The 18857-nt window shown below is 39.2% G+C and overlaps 1 non-coding gene across 1 annotated transcript; it reads right to left on the reverse strand.

Annotated features, from left to right (window-relative positions):
* Positions 1-228: 228 nt before the first annotated feature.
* LOC111883476 (uncharacterized) lies at positions 229-5366 on the reverse strand. The gene is made up of 3 exons (XR_008230292.1): positions 5014-5366; positions 620-4910; positions 229-532 (listed from the first exon to the last, which is right to left on the reverse strand). It is a non-coding gene; the product is annotated as an uncharacterized LOC111883476 (transcript).
* Between the last annotated feature and the right edge of the window lie 13491 nt (positions 5367-18857).

Here is an 18857-nt window from a genome sequence, read left to right on the forward strand (position 1 = left end):
AAGAAGGTTCAGGTTCGAGTTCAGGCTTAGGTGTAGGAGTGTTCGTTTGGATGGATCGGTTTGATCCAATCCAATTAAGTAAATCCAAATAAATTTCAATTTTTTATATGTTGATCCAAATAGTCCAAATAAAATTAAAATCCAATCCAAACCATCCGAATTACAATTTGGTTGGATCGGTTTTTGCAATTCGGTTTCTAGGAGTTAATTATATTAAGCTCAACATCAAAAATAAAGTTAACTTGGATTAATTTAAAAACAAATGGCTATCATAAAACCAATCATTAATATAATTCATCAAAAGGACATAAAAACACGACAAAAACAAAATACATTTCAGCAAATGCACATTAAAAGTAATGGGCATAAAAACATGACAGAAACAAAATACATTTTAGCAAATGGAAATTCAAAGTATTGGAGATGAATTATTTAACAACCCAACAAAAAAACTTCATCAACTTCTTCATCTCCACTAAAGTCCATGCTTATAGATCACGCATGCTGAAATCCCCCATCATCTTATTCAACTCTAAAAAAATAGAAACACATGATTAAGTTGTGAATTAAAGTTTACAAAATGAGAATAAAAACACCAAAATTAAAATACAATACATACCTTCATCAAGTTCTTCATTTTCATGTATCTCATCTTCATAATTTAAAGTATTATGGGATTTTCGGATCCAGTCTTGGGTACAGATAAGTGCTTGAACCATTTTAGGGCTTAAAGAAGTCCTAAAAGAATCAAGAACTCGACCTCCGGTGCTAAAAGATGATTCTGATGCAACAGTTGAAATAGGGACAGCTAGTATATCTCGATCCATTTGCGAAAGAACAGGAAAGCGATTGCTATTTTTTTCCACCAAGTCAAGATACAAAATCCATTTACATCAGCCTCATTTTCTTCAGTTAAGTACTTCTCTAGTTCAGATTTCCCATCCACATTTCCTGATAAGCTCTTGAACTTTTTATACCTCTCTTTCATGTCACTTACAAGAGTTTCTTGCACATTATGCTTACTTACATGAGGATTTTTCTCATTAGACTTACCAATAGTAGCAATTCTTTGATATGCATTGAATACTTCATAAGTTGCATCCTTAACATTCTTACTCATATCAGATTCGTCATCTTGATTATGCAACTCAAAGAAAACAAACTCCACATATCTTAGTTTATGACGGGGATCAAGTACAATTGATACATAAATCAACATGTTCATTTTCCCAATGTCCCCCCAATACTTATCATATTTGTCCTTCATCTTTTTTGCCATTGAAACAAAATCACTGTTAGTGCTTTCAATCCAACCTCTCAAAAGACTATCAACATCGATAATCTCATGAAATAAAGTGTTGGATGTCACATATAGAGATCCTGAAATTCTAAGAGTAAGGTTATAAAAACTCTTAAGAAAAGTGACAAACATCTCAACCTTTTTCCAATCTTCTTCAACTGGAACACCTAATGTTTGGAGTTCAAAACAGAACTAAGGATCTTCACTTTCGAATCTTACAAATGCTCTTTTAAATTTTAAAGCACTACTCAACATCAAGTATGTCGAGTTCCATCTAGTGCAAACATCCAAGCAAAAAGAGAATTTACTTTGAATTTTTTTCAAATTCAATGCAAGACTTGAACTTTGTCAACCGAGAAGGTGAATTTCTGTAACGCCCGTGTTTCTAGGCTTGCCATTTTTAGCAATGTAATAGTCTAGGTTAGCCATTGTAACCCCAATTTGAAATAATAAAATGTATTATTTGTGAATTTGTGTATTATGTGAGTTATGTGTTTATTTGCTTAATTATTTGATATAATTAAATTAAGAATAAAATAAGCGTCAAAATTAAGGTATGAGATAAGCCCGATATCTTTGCATAAAGTTGTAGTGGTTGAAACAAGGATTTCGGAGATATAAGAAATGTCAAAATCCGAGTTATAACGAAGAAGTTATGACCTGTCGAAGTTTCGCGACAGAACCGGCACGACGCCGAGTGACGTAAAACATGAATTTAAGATAGAGCGATATTTAGCCTTAGCGATCTAAACGAAAGTCGTAGATTTCGTTAAACCGAGAGCGTGCGTAAAAGGAACGCCCAAATCTGACTTCGTATGATGAAGTTATGATTTTCTGAAGTTTCGACGTGGCAGTATGCAGCCCGAATACTCGATTTGAGATCGAGCGATTTCTAGCCGAAACAATCTAAATGAGAATCGAAGATCTCGTTGTTAGTAGCGAAACGATGGAAAGATAGGCGAGAACGGACGTCGGACGAAGAAGTTATGATTTTATAACGAAGTTTTCCTGTCCGAGCCTTCTAAAAATAATTAATAAAAATAAAAGTCAAAATTAGCCGACGGAGTCTAAACGAAAGTTGTAGAGCGTAGTCTCACCTTCGCGTGGATATAAAGAACGTTGAAATCAGAGTCCGTATGAAGGAGATATGAATTTCTGAAGTTTAATAAAATATTTAATATTTATTTTTATTTTACTCCGATATTATCCGAAGAAAGGAGAGGCGGTCTATCCGAAGTACGCAGCGCGTACTGCTGTACGCCCCGCGTACAGCGAGGTGCACTCGAGTAGTCCGAAGTCGTAAGCGATGACGTAGAGGGTCCGGTGACGTAAGCGCTGACGATCTGCGAAGCATTACGCCCTGCGTAACCCCGAGGATCAGCCTATAAAAGGGGTCCGAAGGCAGCTCATTCTTCACACACAATTCCCGCATTCTCTCTAGTCCTTTGCCTCGTTTTGCGTGCCGATTGTACCCCGAAGCCCCGGTATTATTCCCGAGCCCCGAAGCGAGATCCGAAGCCCCGAGAATCCCGAAGAGCGTTATTCCCGAGCCGAAGCCCTGCACGCGAGGAGCCGGTTTTTGTGAAGGTCTTCCAGATCTACGGAGAGACGCTACTTCTATAAGCCGTAGTACTGTCGGATCATCTTCTGATCAAGTGAGTGTGTAGTTATTTTCTCTCCAACGCAATATTATGAAGTATTTAATATAAAATACGTGCTACGTGTATATATTTTATGGTTATAGGTGTGAATGTATATTCTCTATGAAATACGTGATATGTGTGTATGCCTCATCTGTTATGTGGAATATGTATTGATTCAAGCATGCTATACAGGTTTTTAAACAATGTATAAAAATGTATATTTTTATCTAATAATATGTTGGGTAGAACATGGGTAGATAATTGGTGTGTAATAAACAGATGAGAGGCCTCGGTGTTATTGGTGTTATTCTAGTCATTCAGCAGAGTATGGATGACGACCACAGACTATTCTAGACTGTCCTGTGGAACACTAGCAGGCTCATTACCTGTAGGTGTTGTGAACGACGTGTTCACCGGTGTACTCTATCCCCCACATGGTTGCCTTTAGGGCACTTATTGTTGAGGAAGCCCCTCTGCAGTAATGTCCGTCCCGATGAAAATCCTAAAATAAGTTCCTTATAATAGACGTTATTTTTAGGAACGTAAGGTGAGGATAACGGGAATGGGTAATCAGGTTTATTGTTAAATGTTGAAAATTAAATATAATTATTGTGGGTTTGAAAACCCTATATGCTCACCAGGCTCCCAAGCCTGACCCACTCAGTTTAATTGTATTACAAGAAGTGGCGCAAGAGCTTAAGATGGGCGAATCATCAAGTTATTTTTGTTTACAAGTCTGCATATGTATATATTTGTTGAAAGACTTGTAATGTAATCGTTTATGCTTTGTGATCTGTATCAGAACATGACATCCCGACTTTTGATTATGAAACGAAATCATATTTCTATATGAAATGTTTTGATAAATATCTATCTTATCATGTTTTGTTTTTGGGAACAAATTCCGCATCTCTTTTAAAAATCAAATGGATTTACTCTGAAAATGTTTTGAAAAGCATAAATGAAATCGGTCTTTTCTGGCCGAGATTTTGGGGATGTCACAATTTCTGACATATTTAACAGCTGCTCTAACCCTATCGATTGAAAGGCTTCCTTCCTTCAACCCATCTGTCACCACCAAATTAATGATGTATGCAACACATCTCATGTGGAGATGTTTTCCCTTTAGTATATCAATACCCCATTGTTCTACTCTTTTTTTCATTTAAGCTACCGCAGTGTCATTAGAGCTTGCATTGTCAACTGTGACAGTTAACAATTTATCAATCCCCCAATCCAACAAGCATTTTTCAATCATCTCACCAATTTGAATCCCTTTGTGACTCAATATAGGATAGAAATTTAAAATTTTCTTGTGTAAATTCCATTCAGGATCAATAAAATGTGCAGTCAGACACATGTAATTGACCTTATGTAATGAAGTCCAAGTATCAGTAGTGAGAGATACACGTTGTGCATTCCTAGCAAACCATCCCTGTAATTTTTTTTCATCTAGGTACATCTGTTAAATATCTCTACCAATAGTAATTCGAGAAGGAAACTAAAATCTAGGGCAAGCAATTGACATAAAATGCCTAAAGCCCTCTTTTTGAACAAATCGGAATGATTGCTCGTCTATGATTAACATGTGTGTCAGGCCTGATCTAATTGCATCAGAGTCATATCTCCAACAAGAAAGTGAACCCTCTCCTTCTTTTTCACCATTATTGCAGTGTAAGTTCAAAACAGTCTGTTGCGTAGCATGGTCGGGGTTATTGGGACATGACTTAGAATGCTTAAGAAGATTAGAGGTTCCATTGGTTATACTATCACAAGCATAGGTTTTGTTAGGACAATACTTACATCTTACTCGTGAGAAACCATCTTTGTCAGTGTACTTAATAAAATGATCCCAACCACTTGATCTTTGTCTCATTCGCTTTCGCTTGACTGTATCTTTCGATGACTTATCTGGACTAATTGTTGCATCTTTAGTTGAACTTGGTTCTTGATTCATTTTGGTTTATCTGCATAAATGAAAAAAAAAGAAACAAATTATGTTAAGCATTAGCTTATGTAATCTTAAACAATAATCAATAATCGTAACTCAAAATTGCAAAATACATGAACCTGATATGATATAAACGATTGAATCAAAGAAGGTCTAAAGCAAGCACTGAATCAATAGTCGATTCAAAAGTTCATATGCTTCTTGTGCGCTTGCTGTGTTACTAGTCTGATTTTTTGGAGTTTTTATGATAGATGTAAGATGATCGCATCTAAATATGAGGATCAGATCATAAGCGTCGTTTGATTTCCTTTGGTGTTTGAGTTCCATTGGCGTTTGAGTTCCTTTGTCGAAGTTTAATTTCTTTCCATCTATTGAGTATTTTTTTTTCATTATAGATTGAAATTGGAAAATGGAATTAGGAACAAACGGCAGTCGGCAGGGGCATGGGATAAGGTTTGGGAATTTGGGATAATTACATCTCACGAGGATATTGAGTCTTTTGACATTTTATATCTTTATTTATATGAAAAACCAAATAAAGTTTATTACATGGTATAAAAATATATAACATATAGATATTAAACTTAAAGATCTATATTAAATATGAAAAATATAAATTAATAAATATAGAACATTTAATCGGTTTTTTTGGACTATTCGGTTTAGTTTTATATATCCAAAACCAATCCAAAATCCAAAATTTTAATCCGGTTTTTTATTAGAACCAATCCAAAAATCCAAACAAAATAGTCCAATCCAAATTGTCAAATTGGATAATTCGGTTTTGTCTGAATACTGAACAGTCCTACTTAGGTGCAAGTACTGATCCGATCAAAAATACTGATGCAAGAGTTCATATTGTCGAAGATTACCTGCAATACTTTGCAGCGGATTCCTGTGATCCTTGGTTTGGTAAAGGAGGGGATTTTGGAACTCTTGGATGGTCCTCTTGGGGCTTTTTAGACCGAGATTGTAGCAGGACATTTGGGGTCCCATCAAGATCTCAAGGCTTGTGGAGCTCTAGAATCCTTCAGAAAAGAGGATCCTACTGCTAGCTCTTGTAGTGAGGTACCGGAGGTGGGTTATGCATCATGCCTTCCGAGACATCGATCCCATGATTGGATTGCCACCGAGGTTTCGTGAGCTTTATGCGAGGAGTTACTCGACATCATTGGTCGTGTCACTAATAAATTCGTCACCAGGTTCGAGGGTCGGATCTTGGCTATTCAGGAGGTTGATGGGGTGGTCGAGGTGACTAAGGAGCAGGAGATTGGTTGTGAGAGGCGACCGGGGAAGAGAAAGCGGACTCATGGTTCAACTTGGATATCAACATTTGAGCAGTTGGATGTTGCCATGTCTAGCATTAGAGGTCCGAGGGGCCACAATGTCTATGCGAAGGATGAATGAGCTCATGAGCGTGTGCACGACAAGTCTAAATGTGGCAGGTGCGGATGGAAGGGCCACCTCCACCAAGAATGCACCCTGGAGGTAGAATTGTGTCATCGTTGTCACCAGCCTGGCCATATTAGGGAGAATTGCCCACGCTTAGTGATTGGGGCAACTCGGGTTTCATCGCAGGTGCTTCGGTAGGAAGGGGAGGCTAGGATTTCATCAGATGCTATTTCGGGTATATTATCTTTTGCTTTCCTCTTGATTATTATCATTATTTATATTGCGTTGGAATCTTGTTTGGGTATAGGTAAGCATTATCTATGGTTTAGTTATATGTTATTGCCTGGGTTATGTCATCAAGAATTGTTATATTCCATTTTGCATGCCAAGAGTCATTAGTGGGTCGTATCTTGCTGAGCGGAATTCATTTTATTTGGATGTTGTTCCGGTTCTTTGATGGGGTCAATTCAGGGGTATCGTTTGGAAGGCCTATGGTCAGATCAGCTAGTTAGTTCTTCAACGAAGTCGAAGTTCAGATGTGAAAGTATTTGTTCAGGTAGGATCATAAGTCATCTATGGCAGGACCTTTGGGTCCAATCTCTACCATTGCTAGCGAATGAGCGATAGCAAGAACATAAAGGTGGCAACCACATGAGTTTGTATGTTCATTGGAAGTGCTAGGGGGATTTTATTATCGTAAGGGTTAAAGATGGTTAGAATTCAAAGATCCTTCTGAGGACAAGAAGTTGGAGTAAAGATTTGTCTGTTCAGAGAAAGGGTTATGGTGTTTGTCACCATCATAAAGGACTTAAGGATTTAGTGTTGTATCATGGGAATCAATTGGGGTTATCGAGCTTGTTAATATTTTGGGGAGTATTCATCTGGATTTCATGGGTTGTGAAATCATCGAGATTGACTAGTAATGGAACACTAGTATTGGTAAGCGCAGTTTGTCGGCGGTTTGAGTTATAAGTGATGGGTTTTGAGCATTCTAACACTTCCTAAGTGTACATGCAACCCTAATAAACCTTGGATCTATGTTTGTCTAAGATACATGCAAATAATTATTTTTCCAAGGCTTATATCCAAACTAGCATGGCATGGGGAACTTGAATCAAATAAAGCTAGTAGAAACACTTACCTTGTAGTTGTAGTTGATTGCTTGGAGTTTTAGAGCCTAGCATCAATAATGTGGATGCCTCAAATGAAAGTCACAAATCACCACAAACTTGGAACTTTGAGAGAATAGTCACACTTCTCTTGAAATCGGCCCTCACCTCAACATGTGTCAACTAGTGTGATTTCAAGAGCCAAAGCCTCCTTTATATAGTGTGGTGGATTAGGGTTACATCCATGTAAACCCTAATACCCATGTCTCTTCATTTCCATGAGATCCATGGGTTAAAGCTCCATGGAGTATCCATGGACTTCTCCATCCAATCCTAGCCCATTCCAAATAAGCATAAGCCCACACTATATAAATATAGAAGCCCATATTTAATTAGTAATATCTTTGATCACTAAATTAATCCTAGATTAATTATAGATCACTACTAATTAAATAATATGATCTTATATTAATATATTAGAACTTATAATATATTAATAAATCATAACTTGTACTATTCTCAAATATTATCCATAAATTGTTCGGGTGAAGTGCAACCCAAATGGACCATGCCGGGTCGGGTCAAGTACATACCAAATATAGTTATGGACTTAGACACTATATCCAACAGTCTCCCACTTGGATAAGTCTAGTAACTATATTTGCAAGTATAACTTCAGGAACCGATCAGCAATCGTAGCTCTTTAAACTCTGTTGAACTAGAACGCGCCATTTAGATAAGTGATCATATAATCCTCTGTTCTAGATATCAGCCAGACAAATACATGGAACATTGTCTTGCTTATTGTCCAGCATTTGTTTCCCGATTTTCGATTTGTTTGACATAGAACTCAACTGAACACATCAATTTAGTTCTGACCGGGCCCGGTACATAGGTCAAAACAAAATCATCGAGGGGCCCAGATATCAGCTTCTAATCCAAGAAGGAACAGATAAACTTCAACTCATATGTTTGTTCTACCACTCATTGAATTACACACAAAAGCACGTTTTATAACATCGAGTTACCAATGCGTTTACGTACAATCAATGCATAACCAACTCGTATGTAACAAATCATATCTCTAGGTTTGAAGACTTATATGATATTACCGTCTCACGATCACTCGAGATAAAATTCCATGAAGTGATTCCAGTGAGCGTGGGTTGAGTCCAATGCTCAGAACTTATGAGCACTCATGATTGTTGTAGCCATGTCCAACACCTTAGACCTCTGCAACCAATCATGACAGTCTTGATTCATACCTACTTCCGACATATGACCGACTGTGGAGGTTTGAATAATATGATATACCAAACATAATTATTCTGGAAGTCAAAACATGCAAAAGAAATATAGTAAAAGATCGAAAAGAGATAGCAACACTTTACTCATAAATAAAACACCTTTTATTCATCATCAAATGTCAATTACACTTTACAAATTTCTGGGTTATCTAACTACTAAAACTTATATCATCCTTCAGCCCTATGCTTCGAGCATGCTGGAGATGCTTAACCCTACTTAGTCCCTTCGTGAGGGGATTTTCCGGGTTCTCATCCGATGATACCCACTTCGCCATGAGGAGTCCTTCTTCAATTCGATGTCTGAAAAAATGGTATTTTCTGTCGATGTGTCTGGATCTCCCGTGATCCCTTGGTTCCTTGGCTAAGGCAACCGCACTATTGCTGTCACAGAAAATCTCCATTGGCTCTTTTATAGCTGGTACAACTCCAAGGTCTCCGATGAAGTTCTTTAGCCATATCGCGTCCTTTGCTGCCTCGCTTGCTGCTATATACTCTGATTCACAAGTGGAATCCGCCACTGTCTCCTGCTTGGAACTCTTCCAAGAAATTGCTCCTCCGTTTAGGGTAAAGACCCAGCCCGACTGAGAGCGGAAATCATCCCTATCAGTCTGGAAGCTAGCATCACTATACCCTACAACTCTCAAGTCATCACTCCCACCGAAGGTAAGGACCCAGTCCTTAGTCCTTCGCAGGTACTTGAGGATATTCTTTACCGCAGTCCAGTGTTCCTTGCCAGGGTTCGCCTGATACCTGCTAACCATGCTTAAAGCAAAAGCTACATCAGGTCGAGTACACGTCATGGCATACATGATCGATCCTACAGCTGAAGCATAAGGAAAACGACTCATTTCTGCTATCTCAGCCTCACTACTAGGGCTTTGTGTCTTACTCAATCTGGCGTTACACTGAATGGGTAACTCACCTTTCTTGGAGTTATGCATGTTGAATCTTTTCAACACTTTGTCCAAGTAGGTACTTTGGCTAAGTCCAATTAGCCTTTTACTCCTGTTTCTCAAAATCTTTATCCCTAGGATATAGGCAGCTTCACCAAGGTCCTTCATAGCGAAACACTTCCCAAGCCAGGACTTTACTTCCTGCAGGGTTGGGATGTCATTTCCTGTGAGTAGTATGTCATCCACATACAGTACCAAAAAACTGACTATGCTCCCACTAGCCTTGATATAGACGCAAGATTCATCTTCACTCCTCGAAAAGCCAAATTCCTTGACTTTCTCATCAAAGCAAAGATTCCACCTGCGAGGTTCCTGTTTCAATCCATAAATGGATTTCTCGAGCTTATACACTCTATTAGGGTACTCGTTGCTGACAAAACCCTCTGGCTGACTCATGTAAACATCTTCAGCCAACTTTCCATTAAGGAAAGCGGTTTTGACATCCATTTGCCATATTTCATAGTCATGAAATGCAACTATGGCTAACAGAACCCGAATAGACTTAATCTTGGCTACTGGAGAAAAGGTCTCATCATAGTCCACTCCAGGAATTTGAGAGAAGCCCTTTGCAACCAGTCTCGCCTTATAAGTGTGTACTTTACCATCCATGTCAGTCTTCTTCTTGAAGACCCATTTGTACCCTACAGTCTTACGACCTGGTGCATTCTCAACCAAGTTCCAAACTTGATTGTCATACATGGATTGTATCTCGCTATCCATGGCCTCTTTCCATTTAGCAGCCTCAGGGCCTGCCATAGCTTCCGTGTAGCTGTTAGGTTCATCCAGACCTACTAGTGTCTCATCACTAATAAGTGTCTCACCTTCCGCAGTAATATGGAAGCCATAATAATGCTCAAGTGCATTCCTAACTCTCGTGGAACGCCTAAGAGGTACAAGCACATCAGCTGGGTCAACAGGAGTTTCCTCCTCAAGTTGAGGGCTAGTGTTTGAAGTTCCTTCACCGCTTGACTCTTGAATTTCTTCAAGATCAATTTGCCTCCCACTGTCTCCTTGGCTTATAAATTCTCTCTCTCGAAAGACTCCTTTTCTTGCTACAAAGACCACATTGTCACTAGGTCTGTAGAAGAGGTAACCAAAGGATTGCTGTGGGTAGCCGATGAAAATACACCTCTCGCTTCGAGGTTCGAGCTTATCATGAGTCTCGCGTCTCACGAAAGCCTCACAACCCCAAATCTTGATGTGGTCTAGCTTAGGTACTTTGCCAGTCCACATCTCGTGAGGAGTTTTGGCAACTTTCTTTGTAGGGACAAGATTAAGAATATGGGCGACAGTCTCTAAGGCATACCCCCAGAATGAGATTGGTAGCGTAGCTCGAATCATCATGGAACGAACCATATCCAACAAGGTTCGATTACGCCTCTCAGCCACACCATTCAACTGTGGTGTCCTGGGAGGTGTCAATTGTGAGACAATCTCACATTCCCTAAGATAGTCGAGGAACTCTGAACTAAGATACTCACATCCTCGATCGGATCGAAGCATCTTAATGTTCCTGCCCAATTGATTCTCGACTTTCTGTTTAAATTCCTTAAACCTCTCGAAAGTCTCTGACTTATGCTTGATTAAGTAGACATATCCATATCTACTGTAATCATCAGTAAAAGTCAAATAATAACGATTAGCATCCCTTGTGGCATGTTTGAATGGTCCACACACATCCGTGTGTACAAGGTCCAACAAACCTTCACCCCTCTCACACGAGCCTGTGAAGGGTGACTTTGTCATTTTTCCAAGTAAGCATGATTCGCAACTATCATCTGACTTTAGGTCAAACGACTCCAAGACTCCATCCTTTTGGAGTTGGCCTATGCGTTTCTTGCTTATATGTCCAAGACGACAATGCCATAATGATGCTTTATCCAAGTTATTATTATTAGTAGAGTCAATACACAAAACATTATTTCCTAAGTTATCTACAACAGATACAGCTTCATACACACCATCACAAGGTAATGCTTTAAAATAAAAAACATTATTATAGAAAACATCTATAGAACCAACTTCATTATTAAATGAAAAGGTAAACCCTTGTTTGTACAAAGCATGAAAGGAAATAATATTTCTTGTCATTCCTGGCGAGTAACAACATTTATTCAAATCTAAATTAAACCCACTACTTAGCGATAAAGTATAAACTCCAATCTTGGTAACAGGTGAAGCTTTCCTATTCCCCATGATCAAGTTTATTCTTCCTTGCTCCACATTCTCACTTCTTCTTAGTCCCTGCAAGTCACAACAAATATGAATACCGCAACCGGTATCAAGGACCCAAGATTTAGAATGGGGTGAGTTATTAGAAATGATAGTGTAAGTACCTGCATGGTTGGGTTTGACTTTCCCATCCTGCTGGTACTTTGGGCAGTTCCGCTTCCAATGAGATTTTTCATGGCAATAGAAGCATTCAGCCTCTTTTGGGTCAGAAGAAGGAGTGACGAAACCTTTCTTGGTTCCACTTGAAGAAGAGCCATCAAGGGTCCGAGCCTTGGTACCCTTCGAGGATCTCTTTCTCTTCCTCCATCGACTTTTCCCAATTGCCAAAACCGGAGTTGAGTTTGGAGTAGGAGTGATAGCAACCGACTTCCCCTTAAGACCTGATTCTGCGGTCTTGAGAAGTCCCTGAAGTTTGCTGAGTGTGACCTCTTCCTTATTCATGTGATATGTCATGAGGAATTGATCATAGCACGATGGTAAGGAGTGCAAAATGATATCTATTGCAAGATCCTCAGGGAAGTTCACATTAAGCTTCAGCAAACGATCCACATACCTTTGAATTTTCTGCATGTGGCTCGTGACGGATTCCCCGTCCTACATCATGGTTGTTATCATGGAGAAGATGATTTCATACCTCTCTTGTCTTGCACTTTGATGGTATCTTTCCATCAAATCTTGGTGTATTTCATAAGGGTAGAAATCCTCATAAGACTTTTGGAGTTCCGCTGTCATCGTGGCCATCATGATGCAAGCCACTTTCGTAGCATCCCTTTCATGTGCCCGAAATTCAGCGATCTCCTAAGGAGTTACAGTGGTCTCATCAATCTCCTTAAGCTCCTTGTCAAGGACATATTCTTTGTCCTCGTAGCGGGTAATCATCCTGATGTTTCTGATCCACTCATTGAAGTTGGATCCATCAAAGGTGACTTTCCCACACAAGTTCATAAGGGTAAAGGAGCCATTAGGATTAGAGCCAGAAGCAGTATTGTTTGAAGACATCTGAAAAGAAGAGAACAAGATTAGTTTAGATGTAAGAGAGTTCTTAATAAAACACCCAAATGTAATATTAAGGCTAGGATCCAATCACAATATAATATAACTTAGAAGAGGTATGCCGTAATCTAAGCTATACCATATTTGAAAGGTAGGTGAATGACGATTCACCAATTTCCACCACGAAAACCGAAATATTTAAGTATTAGGTTTTTGATTGGTTCTTAGAAATTCCTAGATTCTTTGAGATTCAATGAACTTTTCAAAGGCATGTTTCAATCTCGAGTGTGCCCTCCAAGTTTTGTGACTGGGATGCCGAGGATCACAAAACGAGGTGTGAAGTAACCATGCAAATCACTTGGTACCCTTAAGGTTTATCACTCAATCGATGTGCCGGTAAACCACACACGCTCCATCGATACTATAATAAACCCTAAGTCACCCTTTACCTACCTTGTTAAGTCCAAGTTAGTGTGCCGGTTAACCACACGCGCTCCACCAACGACTTAATCAAAGTGTAAAGTGTGATTTCATGGATTAGCACCTTATTCACATTTTTCCTAAAGTAACTAAGATTGGGAATTTAATAAAACATTTAGTTACTTTATAATATTCATCATACTTTGAATGAGAATTTATAAGTCCTTGTCTTACCCGTTCGGCTAACGACCCTCCACCAGTCAAGCAAGCGATGGGTGAGAATGGACACCCATTAAGTCACCATTTTATAGGCAACAACCTTATACCCACCTTATAGACCGGCTTTGTGAATGAGGCGTACTAGCGGTAAGACGACTTTGTTCTTATACATATATATAATTATTAAATCATAATAATATAAGTATAAGGGTTGAATTTTAACTTTTAAAATTCTAAGGGTTGGAACTAAAGTTTTAACTTGACTTTACTTGTTCCAAAACTTGAGGGCAAGTTTTGTAAACTTTCAAAACTTTTCATATCTTGTAACTTATGAGTTTAATAGAGTAATAAAATGAAGACTCTTCATTTTTCTAACTATTGTGTTCTTTTAATGGTTTTCAATCCAAGAGACTTTTGGTTTTCCATAACTTGAGGACAAGTTATGGACTCCATTAAATAACATTATGATCAAGAATTAATCTACCACATAGGTTACAAATAATTCCTATGATCATCTAAACATCATAAGAACAAGATCATGAACATGAACACTTTCATATATCAAAATCACACTTAATCTTTGTAATTTTGATAACTAGTTGTTTTAAATGAGTTAGAAAAGACATTACACCTTCTAAAACAAGTTTTCAAGTACCAAAACAGTTTTGGGTAATGTTTCTAATCCATTTCCAGCAACTAAAGTCGAAAAACTGCACTCTGTCGACCCTACTCGTCGAGTGCATGAACCTACTCGGCGAGTAGGTTGAAGATACAAGTGGACTCGGCGAGTCCATCAGTCAGACAGCAAGATTTCGACTTTTTCAAGCATATTGCAACAAGTATCAAACAAACAAGCCTAGGCTCTGATACCACTGATGGGTTTTGAGCATTCTAACACTTCCTAAGTGTACATGCAACCCTAATAAAACTTGGATCTATGTTTGTCTAAGATACATGCAAATAATTATTTTTCCAAGGCTTATATCCAAACTAGCATGGCATGGGGAACTTGAATCAAATAAAGCTAGTAGAAACACTTACCTTGTAGTTGTAGTTGATTGCTTGGAGTTTTAGAGCCTAGCATCAATAATGTGGATGTCTCAAATGAAAGTTAGAAATCACCATAAACTTGGAACTTTGAGAGAATAGTCACACTTCTCTTGAAATCGGCCCTCACCTCAACATGTGTCAACTAGTGTGATTTCAAGAGCCAAAGCCTCCTTTATATAGTGTGGTGGATTAGGGTTACATCCATGTAAACCCTAATACCCATGTCTCTTCATTTCCATGAGATCCATGGGTTAAAGCTCCATGGAGTATCCATGGACTTCTCCATCCAAGCCTAGCCCATTCCAAATAAGCATAAGCCCACACTATATAAATATAGAAGCCCATATTTAATTAGTAATATCTTTGATCACTAAATTAATCCTAGATTAATTATAGATCACTACTAATTAAATAATATGATCTTATATTAATATATTAGAACTTATAATATATTAATAAATCATAACTTGTACTATTCTCAAATATTATCCATAAATTGTTCGGGTGAAGTGCAACCCAAATGGACCATGCCGGGTCGGGTCAAGTACATACCAAATATAGTTATGGACTTAGACACTATATCCAACAATAAGGAGGTAAGACGGGTTGGGAATCCATCAAATTTTGTGGGCTAGGAGAGCTTTGACGAATCCAATTAGGGGAGAATGTTCCGAATTTCAGGAGTTGGTTCAAGTTTGAAACTAGGGTAAGTTAAACATCCCATTCGGGAGGGAACACAGCTCAAGTGGTCGTCTGGATTGAAGTTGTGTAAGTTGGGATTTTAGGAAACTTCCAACAGTTGGTTGGCATCTTCTTTGTGATGTATAGCAGGCATGTGGATGGATCCATGTTGAGGGTTGTGTTAGAGCCTCACTACATGTTCTTGTTTAATGAAGGCTTTAGGTTCGAAGCATGACACGAACACCTGATTGGAATTCAGTTAGATGCAGGTTCAACACAGGATGATTGGGGTTGATATGGTACTGGTGTGGTAAGACAATGGGTGGTAACCATGGATGGTTATACATGTCATAAGATGATGGCGTGGTCATATCATTCACTAGATTGGCAGATAGTATGGAAGTGTTGTAAGTCTGCGATAGGATCGTAGCATTCACCAAATTGAGGTAGAATATCGTTGGGGTGGTCATGAGGATAAAAGAGGATCAGCTCGTGCCTTGGGCAAGGCAGACAATAGGGTCGGAGAGCATCTCTCTGTTATAAGAGGAGGACCGTTTGAGGCCCGAGGTGAGGTTGGTCCTGTGTAGCTCTCGATGGGGCGAGACCTAGAGGCGTGGCCTATTCGTTGGTATAGACTGGGTGAGACCTCTAGGCGAGGCCCACCTGATTATGGAAATGCAGGTGAGACCTAGTAAAGACTAGTTGGGTCAAGGTATTGGATCATGGTTTTAGTTGGATACGTATGTGGTCAATGAGTGGCAAAGGGTGATGCATAGGCTAGGGTAGCCTTATCAATTGGACTCTCAAGAACCTGGTGGTTAGACCAAATGCGAGATTGCAAGTCTTAACGGTGGTTTGGGGATTTTTACCTCCTAGTTTAGTGAGTGGTTGTCGTTAATCATAAGATTTAGGGTGAAACGTAAATGTAAATCATTGGATCTCAAGTTATGAGTTATGTACCGAGTTGGATTTTGGTTGAGACTCGTGTTAGGAATCATGAGTGTATATGCACAAGATCTTTATTGCAACAAAATATGAATTAAGGAATCTGTATGCCAAGGGCATCAGCTGAAGTCAAAAAGAGATGTTTTCAATCCGGATGGTAGAAAAGGCCCTTGTGAGTGTGCTTCAGAATGGTTCTACCTGTGTGTAGGTCTGGAAAGTTATGGGACTTCAGAATTATAGCAGTAGCGTATCGGTTCGGCAGTTAAGGAATCAATGACTTGTTCGACACTAGAAGGTTTAACTCCTAGATTGTCTCTTGTTGCTTATTGTGTTCATGGATTCGTTAACTTCAAGATGAGTCTTTTACTTGAAGGATTATCTAATCCCTTTTTATCAAGAGAAAAATTTCCGACAACATAGAATGGTCGGTGATTTTGTTTTCCAGGGGAAACAACTAGGTAACTAGAAGTTGGATAATCAGTTTGGAATGAAAAGTGGAGCTGAATTAGCATTGGTTCAGTATGGGCTGCCTGTCGAGGAGCTAAACAAGGTTTTTTTTTAAAGATTTCAGATTTCGGGCAGAGTAGAAATGGTTATTCTTCAGGGGGTTAATTTAAGTTGAGTAAGGATCCGTTGATCGTCAGGATTTAGGAGCCTTGCTAAGGCTGGGTTTGGTTGCATTTTGGAAGACTGTTGTATGCCCGGGTTGCTTACTTGGTTCACATTGGAGTTGTGGTAGAATTATTCAAGCTGGCTGGCGTACCTGAGATGGTAAGTAATGATTTCGAGGACGAAATCTAATTTAAGTGGGGGAGAATTGTAGCACCTGATTCAATGTATTTTTACCTTAGACCCTTAGTGTGTTAATGTTTTATAGAATTGGTCCCTACGGGGCATATTTGCCAACTTCAGGAAAGTTGGAGTACGCTGGACATACTCGTGCATTCTGGATCGCGGGTCTTAACTATGTACGCAGGGCGTACATGGAGTACGCATGGCGTACGTGAGCATGAGTGAAACCCTAATTTTTAGGTTTTGCACCCAATTTAAACCTTGTGATATCCTATTATGGTCATGTTTAGCCAGCCTCTACCTTCCTTTGTCTTGAAGTCGAAACCCTAATGTGTTGTTGTGAGTATTGAGCCTTAAAGAGTGTTTATTAGTGGTTTGTGAAGGAGAAGAAGAAGTTGATCACTTGGAGAGGTGTCTTGAGCTTGAAGATTTGGGGTTAGCTCATCATCTGCAAGCTTTTGAGGTAAAATGCTCACATCTTGATGATCCATGATGTTAGATCTAGTTATGTTGTTGTTTTATGCATTTTGAGTCCTTGGAGTGATTGATGAGCTTGGTAGCTCACTCTAGAAGCATTGGTGTTAGATCTAGACTTCTTTTGGTCCCCTTGTTCATAAAAATGCATGTTTTATGGTGTATCTTGAACCATACATGTGTTAAGACCTTTGTTAAGATCTTGAGCCCAAAGTCATGCATGTGTGTAAAGTTGCCAACTTTACATGATAAGTGGTCCTATAGAATCAGATCTGAGAGTTTGGCTTACAGTCTTAATGGATTAAGTGCTTAATGAAGTGGGGTGACAAACTGGGGTGTACACTGGGCGTACCGAGTTGGTACGCTGCGTGTTCTAGCTATAGAGGGTGTACGCTAAGTGTACAAGCTGAGTATGCCCCACGTCCTCAGCAGGTGGGCTTCAGATTTTGGGCCCATGATTGGATCTTAGGAGATTAGGGTCTTGTTGGGCCATTAGGTTTCTATTTTTTGGCTGATGCTTTTTATATTGGGTTCTTTCGGATGAAGGCTCACGAAGGGATTTTGGCCCAATTTGGAAGATTGGGCCATATTTGGGTTTTGGGTGATCGTTTTAGAACTGGTCCATTTGTGTAGTTGGTTTGGGCTTGGCCTTGGGCCAAGTTTGGTAAAGGGTAAAAATGGTCCTTTACCATAGTTTAGACTATTAGTTATGGGTCGGATTCCAATTATTAATTGGATGTTATTTTATGATGATAGCGCATGCATTTTATCGGACTAGGAGACAGAGATTTATTTGAAAGATACTCAGCAGCTTGAGGTGAGTCTTCTCACTGAGTTTAATGGGTTAAAGGCACCAGTGTCGGACCATGGTTTATACGTTAGGATGCTAGATGTTTGCCTGACTCTTGCATGTGTCATCTGATGGTATGCTTGCCAGGCAAGGCCCGATGCCAGGTGGGGCCTGATGAGTATATTGTATGCTAGTTATCAGTATGTGTTTTTTGTGCTTACCTGTTAGATTAGGTGTCTAAGTTCATAACTATTCCTGGAATGTACTTGACCCGGTTGGTATGGTCCATTTGGGTTGCATGGCATTGCGACACTTGGATAGACTAAACGAGAGAAATGACACTTAATGCTTATTAATATATTATAAGTTCTAATATACTAATAATATTATTTGTAACACCCCCAATTCTGGTATGATATTTATATTTTGCTTATTGTTATTTTCTTCAAGTTCTAAGGGGAACTCGACGAGTCGGCAGCTGGACTCGTCGAGTAGGGTCGGGAATTCGAGCACGTTTAAGTTGGCGACTCGGCGAGTCCGCCAGTCTGGGCGAAACCCTAATTTCAAGGGTTTGCACCCTATTTAAACAACTTTTGGGGCCTCAGG

This window comes from Lactuca sativa, chromosome 2 (genome assembly GCF_002870075.4).
Source record: "Lactuca sativa cultivar Salinas chromosome 2, Lsat_Salinas_v11, whole genome shotgun sequence".
Taxonomy (NCBI): Eukaryota; Viridiplantae; Streptophyta; class Magnoliopsida; order Asterales; family Asteraceae; genus Lactuca; species Lactuca sativa.